At 42.3% G+C, this 16,681-nt stretch overlaps 1 long non-coding RNA gene across 1 annotated transcript; it reads right to left on the minus strand.

The window, feature by feature from the left end:
* Positions 1-6,270: 6,270 nt before the first annotated feature.
* Positions 6,271-16,681, minus strand: LOC115511568. The gene is made up of 3 exons (XR_003968103.1): positions 16,594-16,681; positions 7,307-7,428; positions 6,271-6,604 (listed from the first exon to the last, which is right to left on the minus strand). It is a non-coding gene; the product is annotated as an uncharacterized LOC115511568 (long non-coding RNA).

Raw genomic sequence — 16,681 nt, forward strand, 5'->3', positions numbered from 1 at the left:
TTTTATTGTTAACCTTCTTTTTGAAGATGAAGCCACTTTAATAGTGATTTTGTTTGGACCTTCAAGCATGACAGATGGGTCATTTTATAGAATATCCTTCAGTTTGGGTTTGTCTGATACCTCCCCATGAGTAGATCTGGATTACATTTCTTTGGCAGGGATATCATGGAAGTGGTCCTGTGGCTCATGGTGGTCTGTCAGCAGACACATTTTGCTTTGTTTCATTACTGGTGATGTTAGCTTAGATCACTTGATCCTGAAGGTGTTTGCTGGACTTCTCCAGTGTAAATTTAGTGTGTTTTCCTTAGTAATTAGTGAATATTTTGAGGGGATGTACTTTAAGATTATGTAAATGTTCTGTTCCTCATCAAACCTTCAATTTCTCCATTTATCTATCTAAATATTTATGTATTTATATAATGGATTTCTCTGTTGTTTCATAGGTTTTAATTCATTCCTCTATTTTAGTACTCTAATTGTCTCAGGTTTAGCCAGTGGGAACCTCTTCAAACTGGCTTCCTTTTGACATGTGACTTTTTTTTTTTTTTTTTTTTGGAGCCCTTCCTTAGTTATGACTGAACAACATGTTCCAGGCTCATCATTTACTTTTTCCGTCTGAGCTCTGGAATCAGCTGTTTTCCCAAGGATCTCTGATTTCTTCAGTGGGGAATGGTACTGAGAAGGAAGACCTGGGTGTTGGGTGTGGTCATTTCTATTAGGGAGTTGCTATCCCTTTCCAGGGACAGAGTTAAGAAATTTGTATATACACACACACACACACACACGCACTTGCAATTGTATTTGTTGATCTATTTACATATATTAAAAACCATGTGTTCATATATTAAAAACCATGTGTTTTGGGGCGCCTGGGTGGCGCAGTCGGTTAAGCGTCCGACTTCAGCCAGGTCACGATCTCGCGGTCCGTGAGTTCGAGCCCCGCGTCGGGCTCTGGGCTGATGGCTCAGAGCCTGGAGCCTGTTCCGATTCCGTGTCTCCCTCTCTCTCTGCCCCTCCCCCGTTCATGCTCTGTCTCTCTCTGTCCCAAAAATAAATAAACGTTGAAAAAAAAAATTTAAAAAAAAAAAATAAAAAAAAAAAAACCATGTGTTTAATATTTTCCAGTCTAATCCAAAAATATAGGGTTCATTATAATTTTCTCCCTTTCCCTATTTGTAACTCCCTTCTCTGGTAAGGGGAAATTTGACTCCCATTATCCATAGCATATTTTCTTATTTGATCTTCTCTCCCTGTTCAGTCTCTGGCACCCTGCTCTGGGCCACTGCATCTGTTCACATTTCAACCAAACACCTACCTTCCATGGCCCCTCATAATGGCTTCTGGACTAAATTGTTCAGAAAGGAAAGAGAGACGAAAGATAACAATTCTTTTCAGCCAATTTTTTTTGAATGTGTACTACACAAAAGTACTAATCAAAAGATTATGCTGGGTGCTGTTTGGGACATGGAGGGAAATAAGATGCTTTGGAGTTTATAGACTTAGCAGGCAGCTGGGCTAGGTTGTATAGAGCAGTAACAAATGACTCCCAAATCTCAGGGGCTTAAGACCACAACAGTTTATTTTTCACTCATGTTTTATGTTCCTTGTCTCTCTGTTCTGTGTCATTTTTATTCCAGGACCCAGGCTGAAGGAACAAGCCATTTTTAGGATGTACTGATCTGGGGATGATCTTGCAGCAGAGGAAAAAATGAGAGGAAGGAATTAGATGGTGATGTGTGAGCAGTATGTGAATGAATGGATGTGCTGTCCTATCTTGGGAATGATGGGTCTTGAGGTTTCTGAGTGGAAGTAGCCTATGTCACTTGTGCTTGTATGTCACTGACCAATGCAAGTTACAAAACCAAGCTTGACATGATCGGAATGAAAAGGTGCAATCCTTCTAAGAGACAGGAGGTGAATATCTGGGGGAGAAATGCAATAAACCACTTGGATCTGTGAGAAAACAGACATGTATGTATCTAACTAGCAGGCACAGCGTGAGAGAGGAAAATACATAGTCCGTTTAATTCCACTTTGCAGTAAGACAGGTAGAAAAAATATGACCATCTGAAGGGCATGGTCCATTTTGTGGCGTTAAAGAGAGAAAGACTTCAGGCGAAAGTGGGAAATTGAAGGAAAAGGAAAACAGCAGGTTATTTAAGACCTGCTTTAAGACCTCTCTTTAAGAGAAGGAACATGATATAATATAATGTTTCTGACGAGGTAGATGCTCAGGTTAATAATTAAGGTTTGCAGTCTCCTTTCACCCACAGCCCTACAGGGTTTTGTAGAGCTTTATCAGTTTCATTTCCCAACAGGGGAACTCTGCAGAGCTATTTCTTGGACTAACACTTCATTTGTAACAGCATACAAAGAACCCACTATCACTGGACTGGATATATGGACAGAATGAAAACTTTTATTTTGAATGTTTCCCAGTGTAACGGTTTAAAAATAGTATCTCATTGTAGTTTTAACTCATATTTCACTTATTATGAGTGAGGACAAGCATCTGTTAAGTTTCGTGTCTCTATCTCCATTTTATTGGGCAGTTTTTATTAATACTCTATGCCTAGTTTTCTATTGGGTTGTGGCTCTTTTTCTAATGCTTTCTAGAAAAGGTTGAGGAGGATTTTGTTGGTCAGAGTTGAGATGAGGAATTCCGCGAGAACTGTGCCAGGTGCTAGGGATGGATGGGATCCAGTCTGTGGACTGAGTATCTCTCTCTAGATTACCGCAAGTGAAAAGACTCACCTGTTTCAAGTATTCAGGAAATAGCAATGAGTTCAAGTGGTAGGGCTTAGGGCTCATGATGTGCTTTGGCAGGAGCACAGTCCCATTCTGGGCAAAGAGAAGTTCTTAGGGCTTAGGGCTCATGATGTGCTTTGGCAGGAGCACAGTCCCATTCTGGGCAAAGAGAAGTTCTTAGTGTCTTAGGTTGCACTTCCTAAAAGCAGCCTCTGAGATGGAGGTTTTTTTCAAGTGATTTTTTTTCTGGAGTCCTCTCAGGAGAAGATGAGTGAGAGAACCAGGACAAGTTAAAGGAGGAAAACTAAGCAAGGAGGTGGTCTCCTCGGGAGACTAGCTTCAGCCTGGCCCCCCGGGGAAGCTCTGGAGCATGAACCACATCACAGAGATGGCCATCCCTCCCTTGACAGAAGTGACTTGCCATTTGTGCTTCATGTCAGTAAGTCATTGGCGGAGGTCTGGGGAGGGGAGGGAGGGGAGAGCATAGCTTCCAGGTCAAGATGGTTCCAGCTGGGTGGAGGGCAGTTCTCTAGAGAAGGGAGCAGCTGCAAGTTGTTAGTAGTCACCACTTACAGCAGCTGAGGGACAGGTGCACCTGCCTTTAAAAGGAATCTGGGCGGGGTACTAACAGCTTCCATCGCATTTAGTAGGATCCAGAGTTCCCCCAGGAATCCTGCAGCATCTGCCAATGTGTGGTTCCAACTGTACTTGAATGTCCCCTAAAAATGTCCGCAAATAGCAAGTGAAAAAGCTTTCAACAAAAGCTAATGGATATAGCCTAGAAACATAATTGTGAAACTCATGAATCAGAGTTTGACTTGTAGTTGCATTGCCTAGGATAATCATTTGTCATCTTGAGCAAGACACTCTCCTGGGACCCAAGTGTTAGTTTATGAACATTTTGATTATTCTTGAGTCCCAGCTGCAAAAATGCCAGAAGCTCGACTCTTCAAATATATCACTTAGTTACAGGTGGTAATGGCTCCAATGATGGTGGCAGAGGTTATCCCAAGCAAATATTTATAATTGACAATGAATGTGTGAGCAGGATGCTAACGAATGGATGTGCTGATTACTTTCCCCTGCCACAAACATTAGCTCTTGTTTGGTTTAACTGGCAAACTGACACTAGATTAGAGATGACAGAATGCTGGCAAAGATCCACAGTGGGGAAGAATATTAAGAAAATTAGCAAATTGTGTAACTTTTGATTCTTCTAGTTCCAAATCTAAATCATTTCTGGGTGTTAGGAGGTTATAGCTTAATTATAGGCCTAAAAGAGAAGCAATTAGATTTACAAGTATGTTTGGATTTTTGAAGTCTTTTCATTTTAGCACAGGAAGTCAAGCTGATGACATCTGGTTGGATTCAGGTGGATATATTCCAGATTAGATATATACATAAAACAAACATTTTGTTCTTTCCAGTTGTTCTTTCCTGTTATATGCATTAGTATTGAGTTTTTGATTATAATGTATAATGTAGTTTTGTATATCCATGAATATATTTGCTTGGCTTGTCAGTAACATTGTTCTATGTTTTCATGGTGGTCTTGGCTGGTGGTATTATCATTCATAAAGGTGACCACTCTTTCCAGCAGAGTGTTGGTGGCTTTATGTTTTGATATTTTTTGCATCTGAACCTCTCAGCTGCTGAATATGCCTTTCAGTGTCATACATTAGCTCTTACTGACAAGGCTCCACATGCGGAGGCATGGGGGTGTGCCTTCCAGGCAGGAGTGTCTTGTATTTATGGCATGACAGGTTCTGAGCTTAGCCTATACCTTGGGGTGCCTTGGTGGGCACTTTGACTTCTGGTGATCCACCAACATTTTGACCTGCTCATTCTGTGGGATGTCTATTGTATATCAGTGAGTCACAAAGTAGAAGTGAATGCCAGGGGAGCAGATGTGGTGACCCAGTGTGCATGAAATGTTTGGAAAGGGTGACTCTGTATTGTTTTTCCAATGAATCTGCCATGTCCCCATTTGGGCCTCCTTAATCTAGCAGTTGGACTTTTCTTTAAGGCATTTCAAAAGCTCCCAGATCAAGAGTGAGAAGAGGGGAGAGGGAATCAGCAGGTGTGTCCACTGATGGGGTAAAGTGGGCTTTTGATCACAGTCTTTCCTAGAAGCATAGCCATATAGGGATGTGTATACCCTGCTGTTTTAAATTTCTGACACAGCAGTGCAGAACGAGGGCACTGCCTCCTCCTTCAGTTACTGTCTGAGTTTCTCCAGGAGTCAGAATAACAATGATGGGTGACAGTTCACATGTGGCAGCTCAAGGCTCGTTTACTGAGAACTTACTATATTCCAGGCACTGTGCTAAGGAAATCACACATGCTATCTTATCAAGGTCCTTCTAACCACCCACTGTTATACTAAAGGTACTAAGAGTAATTACCCTTATTATCCTAATTTTGCAGTCAAGAAAATTGAAGTCCAAGGAATTTAAATAAGTTTGTAGATTACACAGTTATCAACAGAGGAGCTAGGCTTCCTACCCCAACCCTCCCAGCATCAAGACGCATGGTCTGAACCATCAGGTTAAATTGCCTCCAGGGCCAGTGCTTGCAAGGCCAGGCAACAGCTTGATTCTGAGAACTGGGTGTCCACAGCACAGGTGAGTTCCTGTTTTTGCAGTTACCTGGTGACCTGTCCTGGATAGGGGAGCATTTAAGAGTGTGGTTTTTTAGTAATTTTTTAAAAGTTTATTTATTTATTGTGTGTGTGTGAGAGAGAAAGCAAACACAGAGGGAGGGCCAGAGAGAGAGAGGGAGAGAGAGAATCCCAAGTAGGGTCTGTGCTGTTAATGCAGAGCCTGATGCAGGACTCGATCTCACTAACGATGAGATCATGACCTGAGTGGAAATCATGAGTTGGACGCTTAACTGACTGAGCCACCCAGGAGCCCCAGTTTTTTAGTAATTTTTAATCCTAACCACTTGGACTAACATATTTATTCATGTGAGTTTCTCTGATCACTTTAAGCAAACAAAGGTGTTCTTGACTTGTCACCATTGTCATTTGCTCTGCAAATTCAGGCTGATGCCACATCCTGTCACCTTCATTTTTCTGGCTCCTTAAATCAGCTTGCAACCCCTGCCACGCAGTCCTAGATAAGGCTCAGGTCAGGCCATTTCCTTAGACTTCTTGTACCCATAACTTCCCATAGGAGTCAGTGTCAAAATCCTTCTAGAACTGTCCTTTCCATCTGTCACTGCAAACATGCTGTTCCACTGGGAAGCTTGATGGTTGTTGTCCACGGAGTGCAAATCAGGGACTTGGCTTTTGCTTTCCTTCTCCAGGTCACAAAGAGCATGTTGCTTTCTTTATTTCCATTGTCTGTCCTGCCCAGACCCACTAATTTTTTTTTTTTAATTTTTTAATGTTTATTTATTTTTGACAGAGAGAGACAGAGCATGAGCAGGGGAAGGGCAGAGAGAGAGGGAAACACAGAACCTGAAGCAGGATCCAGGCTCTGAGCTGTCAGCACAGAGCCTGACGTGGGGGTCAAACTCACAAACTGTGAGATCATGACCTGAGCCAAAGTCGAGTCAGGCACTTAACTGACTGAGCCACCCAGGTGCCCCAGGAAACCCAGAGCAGTTTAGTTGGGTGCCTCTGGCTCAAAGATCCTTGCGAAGTAATAGTCCACTTGTTGATCAGGGCTTCAGTCATCTGAAGATTTGGCTAGGGCACGAGGATCTACTTCCAAGATCAGTCATGTGGCTGTCACAGGCTTCGGCTCCTCATGGGCCTTGGACTGCAGGTCCTCATTCCTTGTCATAGCCTGTGGACCTCTTCATAAGGTGGCTCACAATATGGCAGCTGGCTTCCCCAAGAGTGAGTGACCTAAGAGAGAGCGAGAGAGGAAATGTAAGAGAGAGTGTTCAAGATGGAAGCCATAGTCTTGTTGTATTCTAATCTCAAAAGTGACACCCTGTTACTTCTGTCATATTCTATTCATTATAAGTGAGTCAGTGAGTGCGGCCTGTACTCAAGGGAAATATAGAGGGGCAGGAACACCAGAAGATGAGAATCAGTGGGGGCCATCTTAGAGTTGGCCTATTATATCCCCAATAGTCTACTCTCCACCCAGTAACCAGAGATATAATTTTTAAAAACTTTTTATTTTGAGATAGAGATTCCAAAGATGTGAGTTTAACATATATAGCAAATCATGTCACCTGCTCAAAACCTTTCAATGGCTTCCCCATGTCCAAAGTCCTTATCATGACCTACAGTCTCCTTCAGGAATCTTAGCTATTTTTCTGACCCCTTTTCTTTCCTTCCACTCTTCCTTTGCCTCCTTCATCCTCCCTACGTAGACCTCCACTATTTCTGCCAAACCCACTCCTGTCTTGAGACCTTGAACTTGCTGTTCCCTCTGCATTGGACTCTCTTCTCAGGATAGCTACAGGCTTCATTCAGGTGTCTTTGGAAGTGGCCCCTCCTCAGAGACACCTCCCGTGGCCCCCCTAACCAGAATGTACCCCTCGTTAGTTTCTACTCCCTTATTTGGTTTAATTTTTGTCTGTGTCACGTATCACTTACCTGACAAATTATTTGTAATTACTTGTGTATTTCTGTATCATCCAGTAGAATATTAAACTCCTTGGAGGCAGGGACTTGGTTTTGTGTTTGCCTGTATCCTTGAGGGCTAAGACGATGCCTTGCTGTAAATAGGTGATTATACCATGTCTCATCAGATTGAATCACGTGGAAACAATAAACCAAACCCAAAGGGAAAATAAAATGTTTTCTTCGTTTTTTTTTATTCTTTTTTTTATGTACATTTCTTAAACTTAATTAATTAATTTTTTTATATATATATATATATATGAAATTTATTGACAAATTGGTTTCCATACAACACCCAGTGCTCATCCCAAAAGGTGCCCTCCTCAATACCCATCACCCACCCTCCCCTCCCTCCCACCCCCCATCAACCCTCAGTTTGTTCTCAGTTTGTTGTTTTTTTTTTTTTAATTTTTTTTTCAACATTTATTTATTTTTGGGACAGAGAGAGACAGAGCATGAACTGGGGAGGGGCAGAGAGAGAGGGAGACACAGAATCGGAAACAGGCTCCAGGCTCTGAGCCATCAGCCCAGAGCCCGACGCGGGGCTCGAACTCACGGACCACGAGATCGTGACCTGGCTGAAGTCGGACGCTTAACCGACTGCGCCACCCAGGCGCCCCTGTTCTCAGTTTTTAACAGTCTCTTATGCTTTGGCTCTCTCCCACTCTAACCTCTTTTTTTTTTTTCCTTCCCCTCCCCCATGGGTTCCTGTTAAGTTTCTCAGGATCCACATAAGAGTGAAACCATATGGTATCTGTCTTTCTCTGTATGGCTTATTTCACTTAGCATTACACTCTCCAGTTCCATCCACGTTGCTACAAAAGGCCATATTTCATTTTTTCTCATTGCCACGTAGTATTCTATTGTGTATATATACCACAATTTCTTTATCCATTCATCAGTTGATGGACATTTAGGCTCTTTCCATAATTTGGCTATTGTTGAGAGTGCTGCTATGAACATTGGGGTACAAGTGCCCCTATGCATCAGTACTCCTGTATCCCTTGGGTAAATTCCTAGCAGTGCTATTGCTGGGTCATAGGGTAGGTCTATTTTTAATTTTCTGAGGAACCTCCACACTGCTTTCCAGAGCGGCTGCACCAATTTGCAATCCCACCAACAGTGCAAGAGGGTTCCCGTTTCTCCACATCCTCTCCAGCATCTATAGTCTCCTGATTTGTTCATTTTGGCCACTCTGACTGGCGTGAGGTGATACCTGAGTGTGGTTTTGATTTGTATTTCCCTGATAAGGAGCGACGCTGAACATCTTTTCATGTGCCTGTTGGCCATCTGGATGTCTTCTTGAGAGAAGTGTCTATTCATGTTTTCTGCCCATTTCTTCACTGGGTTATTTGTTTTTCGGGTGTGGAGTTTGGTGAGCTCTTTATAGATTTTAGATACTAGCCCTTTGTCCGATATGTCATTTGCAAATATCTTTTCCCATTCCGTTGGTTGCCTTTTAGTTTTGTTGGTTGTTTCCTTTGCTGTGCAGAAGCTTTTTATCTTCATAAGGTCCCAGTAATTCACTTTTGCTTTTAATTCCCTTGCCTTTGGGGATGTGTCGAGTAAGAGATTGCTACCGCTGAGGTCAGAGAGGTCTTTTCCTGCTTTCTCCTGTAAAGGATCTGTATGCTGAAAACTATAGAAAGCTTATGAAGGTAATTGAAGAAGATTTAAAGAAATGGAAAGACATTCCCTGCTCATGGATTGGAAAAATAAATATTGTCAAAATGTCAATACTACCCAAAGCTATCTACACATTCAATGCAATCCCAATCAAAATTGCACCAGCATTCTTCTCGAAACTAGAACAAGCAATCCTAAAATTCATATGGAACCACAAAAGGCCCCGAATAGCCAAAGGAATTTTGAAGAAGAAGACCAAAGCAGGAGGCATCACAATCCCAGACTTTAGCCTCTACTACAAAGCTGTAATCATCAAGACAGCATGGTATTGGCACAAAAACAGACATACAGACCAATGGAATAGAATAGAAACCCCAGAACTAGACCCACAAACGTATGGCCAACTCATCTTTGACAAAGCAGGAAAGAACATCCAATGGAAAAAAGACAGCCTCTTTAACAAATGGTGCTGGGAGAACTGGACAGCAACATGCAGAAGGTTGAAACTAGACCACTTTCTCACACCATTTACAAAAATAAACTCAAAATGGATAAAGGACCTAAATGTGAGACAGGAAACCATAAAATGTTTTCTATGACGTCCCTATCCTGTGCTCCACACCCCACCTCCTGCCCTCAGAGTAGCACCAATAGCAGCTAGGAGTTTTTATCCTCAAGAAGTTTGAATTCGAACGCAATCCTCATAGCACACTGGAAACCCACCGAGAGCCCAAATGGCAACTTGATGGGACGTCTCTTTGCAGTCTCCTTTGCCTTTGAATGTGAACACAGCAGCCCTTCTCCTGGGAGCCTGTAGTGAGGTGTGATGCAATTCATGGCTAAGAGCGAGGAGGCTGGAGAGCGTGGGCTGACTGAGGTAGCAGCCGGGGCAACAGGGAATTGGAGAACCGATTTGTAAGCGCTTCTCGCCAGCGTGGTAACTTCAGTTCAAGCCTCCTCTGCAGTGACGGGGGACAAGCCCAAGGCTGAATGATTGATTCTGTTGTCTTTACTTCAATAACAAACTATCAAGGATATTGTGGTGGAAAGTTTCTGAAGTACCTTTTAACATGTCAGACTTTTATCCTGAACTCCATAACTTGCTAGGAGATGCTCGAGGCTAGTGCAAGGGATGGGGAAGGGGATATGCGGGGAGATTTTTATCATCGTGTGGTGAGAGCAGAATCTGGTGCTTTTTGTGTTAAAAGAGGAGCACTTGCTTTTTGTGTTAAAAGAGTACACGGCAGCTGGGGAATCACCGGGACTGTGAACGGAGTCTCTGGCTGCTGGAGTTTTATGGGATTTTTCCTGCTTTAAAACATTAGAATCTCTTGTATAATCCACAGACTATTTTTACTGAGTAGCACTTGAATGTGAGAAGAGTCCTTTCGAATAATTTCTGGGCAACAAATTCGGTGGCATAATCTTCATTTGTGTGTGGCATGGTGGATCCTAAAAGGCCTTTCAAAGAAAATTCTTTTGCCTCTCAAAGTCATACGTATTGGGGAACAGTTGCTTCATACTATCTAGAAATCAATTAAAAGAGACAGTACTCATTTATCCAAGTCTGTATTTTCTCCCCTTTAAAATGGTGCTGGGGTGCCTGGGTAGTTCAGTTGGTTGAGTGTCCAACTCTTGATTTCGGCTCAGGTCATGATCCCAGGGTTGTGGCATAGAGCCTGCTTAAGATTCTCTCTGTCTCTGGGGCACCTGGGTGGCTCAGTCCATTAAGTGTCTGACTTCAGCTCAGGTCACCTTCTTGCACCATCTTGTTTCTGAGTTCAAATCCCACAATGGGCTCTGTGCTATCAGTGCAGAGCCCTCTTCCGATCCTTTGTCTCTCTCTCTCTGCCCCTCCCCTGCTTGCAGTCTCTCTCTGTCTCTCTCAAAATAAATAAATAAACTTAAAAAAATTAATCTTTCAGAATCTCTCTCTCCCTCCTTCTCTCCCGGACATGCGCTCGCTCTCTCTCTCTCTCTCTCTCTCTCTCAAAAACAAAAATTAAAAAAGAAAATGGGGCTGATAGTCCTGCCGTATAGGGTTATCAGGAAGATTAAATGAAACGATAGAACCACAGCTCTCAATTCTGAGTTTTACAGAGAGCAGCCCTTCCATAAATTGTTGTCATCCTTGTTATAACATTATTATTTCAAGAAAGAAAGAAAGTAAAGCATCCAACTCATAGCCTTAACAGCAGTTTAAGGAAGTAGTTCCCAAGACGTGACCAGCCAGAGAGCAAGCTCAATGCTGGTGACTTTATATCAACTTGCACAACTTTCAGGTTTAAACTGGTTTAGCACCAGCGCCTTGCTTCTATCATTCAGAGTTAAACATGGTGTTCTTGATGACAACTAATTTGTATCCTTTTTAATTTGTAATTTTTACTTTAAAAAATAGGTTACACACTTGTTTCAAAATGCGAACGGCACAAATCTGCCCTTCTTCCCCGCCACCAGCTCCCTCTTGGAGGCATCCATGGTTAATAATGTCTTAATAGTCTAGTTAAATACAAAGACTTGCATATATTTCCCCCTTCACACAAATGGAAGCACGTGGTACTTGTTCTGCACCTTCCTTTTCACTTAGTAACTTACATCAACAACAATCCTCATTTTTTTAATGGTTGTATAGAATTCTTTGTGTGAATGACCGTAATTTATAAGTCTCCTATTAATGAAAATCAGGCTGTTTCAGTCCTTTGCTATTCCAGTTGCAGTGAATAATTTTTCTTGTGTATACGTTATTTTTCACAAATGAAAGTATACCTGAAGGGTAAAATGGAAGAAGAGTCGTTTGGTGGGAATTGCCAAGGGGCCCTTGGAACGGTGCCCATCATCTGCACTGTCACCCACAGTGCACGAGCAAGCCTGCTTCCCCACAGCTCACCGCCACAGGGTGACATCGAATGTTTTGCAGCTCTGATACATTGATAAGTGAAGTTTTAATTTGCATTTCTTTGATGAGTATAAATGAACACTTAGAAAAATACGCTTAAGAGCTTTTCTGCAAACTGGTGGTTCTTTGCACATTCCTCTCTTGGGCTGTTGGTAAATTGGGATGTTAAAGATTAGAGTCTATTGGATGGTTGAAAGAAACAGGTCTTAACATTGATAGATCAGTATTCATGTTCTGGTTCAGTCTTTTATTCGTTATGCAAATACGTTTGTGCTTCAGTGTTGTCATCTTTAAAACAATGACAGTGCTTACTTCACAGGGCTCCAGGGAGTATAGTTGGGGAGTGAGGGTATAAGAGCGCCTGGCTTTGGGGGTCCCAAACAGACCAGGTTCAGCCGCTCGCTGCTGACCAATCCAAAGGCAGTGAAATGAGTGGAGGTGAAACAAGAAAGGAATTTAGTTCAGTGAGGCCCACACCAGGAAGATAGCTGACTAGTGTCTCAAAGACTGTCTCCAAAGTGCCAAAAATTCTGCAGGGTTTATGTTAGGGAAAAAGTGGGGCAAAGCTTGGCGGGTATGCATAGGTGGGCAGTGAGGGTCAAGTCAATCACTTTCTTGCAGTCAATCATGGGTAGGGGCTTGCTGACTCAGGGCTGCCCTTATTGTTTGAGGGGTAGTTTCCTTTCCTATCAGGGGATGCTTTGCCTGAAGGGTCTTTTGCCTGAGTTCAGAGATAAGCTGGAAAGGAGATCTTAATCAATTAGAAAGTTTGAGGTCTATATGGAGGTCGTTGAAAGTCCTCTTTCAGGAGGATTAAAAGAGATAACTTATGTAACAGGATAATAGCTAGCCCTTTGTAGGGAGGGGCTCAATAAGTTAAAAAGTGTTTTTCTTTTCCTCCTCCGTGATTTTCTAAAGATCGCAACAAAACTTTTCCATATTCCTAAGGAGCCACACATAATTTATAGGAAAAAGAAAAAAAAAAGAATGAAAGGAAAAAGGTCCTGGGGAGGAAGAATAAAGGGTGGGACAGAGAAGCCTTGTTGGCTTAGGTATCTTGACTCCTTTTTTATCTTGCTGCCCAGCATGCTTCTAAAGCCCCTTCTTCCTCTGAAGGTGGTCAGGGAATACAGGCTAATTTTAATATTAGCATAAGCGAAACATAATTAGGGAAGTAAATCTGCTGTGTCTGGATGCACATTATGAATTACAAAGTCAATAATGTAATATGGCTTTAAAAAGCCCTTTGCTGCTCAGCATTATTGGGGGGTTATCAGGGCTTTGCCCAAGACCTTAACATGAGCTCTCCAGAATGTTTACTGAACTGACTTGGTGCAATGTTTCTTTCTGCTAGCAAAATAGCAAAAATGTCATCTTCCAGTCCTTTCCCTGGGCAGATGTGTGTTATTACTCTCTGTATCACCGGTGCCTAGCCCAGTGCCAAGCACATAGAAGAGGCTGAATCTAACTGAATCATGGGCTGAGACATGAGCTTTTGAAATTCAACATGAATCACTGTTAAAACCCCAAAGAATGAAAACATCTCTGACTTTCAAAAAGGACATTGATGCGTTTTTCTGCTCTACATCCATTTAATAAGCCAGAGTTATCTACAGAGCCATGCTTTTCAACCTTTTTTTTTTTAGTTCACAAGATCCTATTTTTATTTTATGTCAAATTTCCTCTCTGACTCACCAAATGTGATATGCTATATATTCATAAGAAATAAAAATAATTGTAAATCTGTTTTGTGAATTACTTAATATCTCGTGGGAGAGATGGAAAGATGGTAAAGTGCTGTAAAGCCATGATGGAAAATTCATGCTCTGGAGATTCCAGGATGTGATATTTTAATAGCCTCTTAGAAGGGTGAATGCTGGGGATGACTTTCTCATATTTTTTCTCTTTCTAACTATTTAAAACTCTGCTCTCTATAGGCCCAGGTTGCAATTTATTATGCATAAACGTGGCTCTTGCTTCAGCGTGGATTTCACCGAGCTAAGAATGAGAGTTTCTCACAAGCCCCACCTTTATCTGCTGATATTGGAGGGTCTGATCCCTGTAGTTCCCTTCAGAGAAGGTGTGCAGATTACTGCAACCGTCTGCATGTTTCCTTCTGGCAATTTGCGGCCTTTACCTAGATTAATAAATTCTTCTCTGCATGTGCTTGAAAAGCCATTTAAACACTCCTCCTCCTTCACAGTGTCTGCACCCATACCCTGGGGTGGGGACCTGGAGGCTCTTTTAGTGGCCAGTGCACTCAGCAATCTGACATCTAGGAAGACTGCAGGAACGAACACCCCAATACCTTTCTACGTTTTAACACATTTTAGCCTCAGGATTATTTTTTGGACGTGGCACTAAGGTCAAGTGTTTCTAAAACATTTCTGCAAGGGCTTGGAGTCTGGAGGTGGACCCTAAAGTGCCAGATGAGATTATAGACAGTTCAAGCTCTCTGGAGATTTCTGTTTACTTGTTGGACACTTTCCCTCTCTTTATTCCCTTCACCATGTTTATCCATCTTCCTTATCACTGACATCTCCTTCAGAGAATATGCACAGAATGAGCAAATGCAGCACATCTTGATTAAGTCTATCAGTTGATCTGGTAAGGGAGGGTCAGTCTCATAGGCAGACTCTCATTTGTGGTTCAGCATCAAGATCCGCCTGTTCCTGAGACCTGTGACCATGGATAGTTGAAAGTTGCCAACATGCAATCTTGTAAGTGAAGCCTTCAGGAAGAGACCCAGTTAGGCTTCTAGGTTTGAACATACACTCCGGGGTAGGAACCCGATAACTTAGCAGGAACTCTCGCAAGTAAGGGCTTGCCAAGAATGGGAGAGTGACTCAACAGGGACTCAGGGGGCAAGATAGGAACAGTGAAGATCTTCCTGGTTAGTCTCAGAAAAGATCATCTGAAGGGTATGAGGAGCTACAGGAATTGAGGTAAAGAATGAGGAAGTTCAGGCTGACAAACTGCTTCAGTCACCATGTGCTCCCTTATTTCCCTCCTGCTAATTGTAGTTTGAAAACCAGCAACAACTACCCCTCACAGTAATCAGCGTTTATAAGTGCATGGGCACACATTTGAGAGTTATACATGTAATACTTAGGCGCTCTACAGCTAAAATTATTGTGTTTGTGTAATTTGTTTCTTGAAAGATGACCTCAGTAGGATATAATCGAGAAGCAGCTCTATTTTTCTCCTGCCACTGCCTATAAACACACTGGGTCAGACCTCTGTTCAAAGCTTCTTGAACGCAACCAGGTGTACAGACAGTTCTTTGGACTCTTGTCACCTTACTGAATTCTCTTATCATTCACAATGGTTTTCAATAGTTTCTCCTGTGTTTTTCGAAATATTCATTACATTAAATGAACATAGTGGAGATTTAAGTTGTTCTTCTCATTTACACCTAAAAAAAATTGTTTTAATGATTATTTATTTTTGAGAGACAGTGAAAGAGCATGAGCAGGAGAGGGGCAGAGAGGGGGAGAGGGAGACACAGAATCTGAAGCAGGATCCATCCAAGCTCTGAGCTGTCAGCACAGAGCCCGACGCGGGGCTCAAACTCATGGAGCGTGAGATCATGACCTGAGTGGAAGTCGGATGCTCAATCAGCTGAGCCACCCAGGCGCCCCATAATGTTTGTTTATTCTTGAGAGAGAGAGAGACAGAGTGTGAGGAGGGGAGGGGCAGAAAGAGAGGGAGACATAGAAGCGGAAGCAGGCTCCAGGATCCAAGCTGTCAGCACAGAGCCCGATGTGGGGCTCAAACCCATGGACTGTGAGATCACGGCCTGAACCAAAGTGGGACTTTGAGCCACCCAGATGCCCCTCATTTACACTTTTAATTTCATTTTCTTTTCTAAGTATGTTTACTCCAGTAAATAAGAATAGTGATAGTGGGTATTTCTTATCTTTTGATTCTTAAAAACATAGCTGAGCCTACAAAGAAATGCATACTTTTGTATAATGCAGCTGGGAACATACATGGTTCATACCTGGTGATGCCGCTTCTAAGCAGTTAGAAGCATTCTAAGAGATTAATAAATAACAATGTACTATTATTTTTTTATTTTTTTAAATGTTTATTTATTTTTGAGAGAGAGAGAGAGACAGAGTGTGAGCAGGGGAGGGGCAGAGAGAGAAGGAGACACAGAATCCGAAGCAGGCTTCAGGCTCTGAGCTGTCAGCACAGAGCCAGACGCGGGGCTTGAACCCATGAGCTGTGAGATCATGACCTGAGTCAAAGTCAGACGCTTAATCGACTGAGCCACTCAGGCACCCCAATAGCAATGTATTATTTATCAATTTTATTTCATAGTAGTATTATTTGTAATGATGAAAAATTAGAAGCAATCTAAATGTTCAACACAGAGAATGGTTAAATACATTATGTTATATCTACCCATATAAAATCAGGCTGTGTTATTTATTAATACATAACAAAGCACCCCAAAACTTAGTGGTTTAAAACAATAAACATTTATTAATTTTGAAATTTATTTTGAGAGAGAGAGAGTGAAAGAGAGAGCACACACATGAATGAGTGCCCGAGGAGAGGAGGGGCCGAAAGAGAGAGGGAGGAGAATCCCAAGCAGGCTCCTTGCTGTCAGCACGGCCCAATGCGGGGCTTGATCTCACCAACTGTAAGATCATGACCCAAATTGAAATCAAGAGTCAGATGCTTAAACAACTGAGCCACCCAGGTGCCCCAACAATGAACATCATCTCACCCAATTTCTGTGGGAACCCAGGAGAAACTTAACTGGATAGTCGTGCCTCAGGATATATCTTGAGGTTTCTGTCAGGAAGTCGGCCAGG

The sequence above is a fragment of the Lynx canadensis genome, chromosome B1 (assembly GCF_007474595.2).
Source record: "Lynx canadensis isolate LIC74 chromosome B1, mLynCan4.pri.v2, whole genome shotgun sequence".
Lineage (NCBI taxonomy): Eukaryota > Metazoa > Chordata > Mammalia > Carnivora > Felidae > Lynx > Lynx canadensis.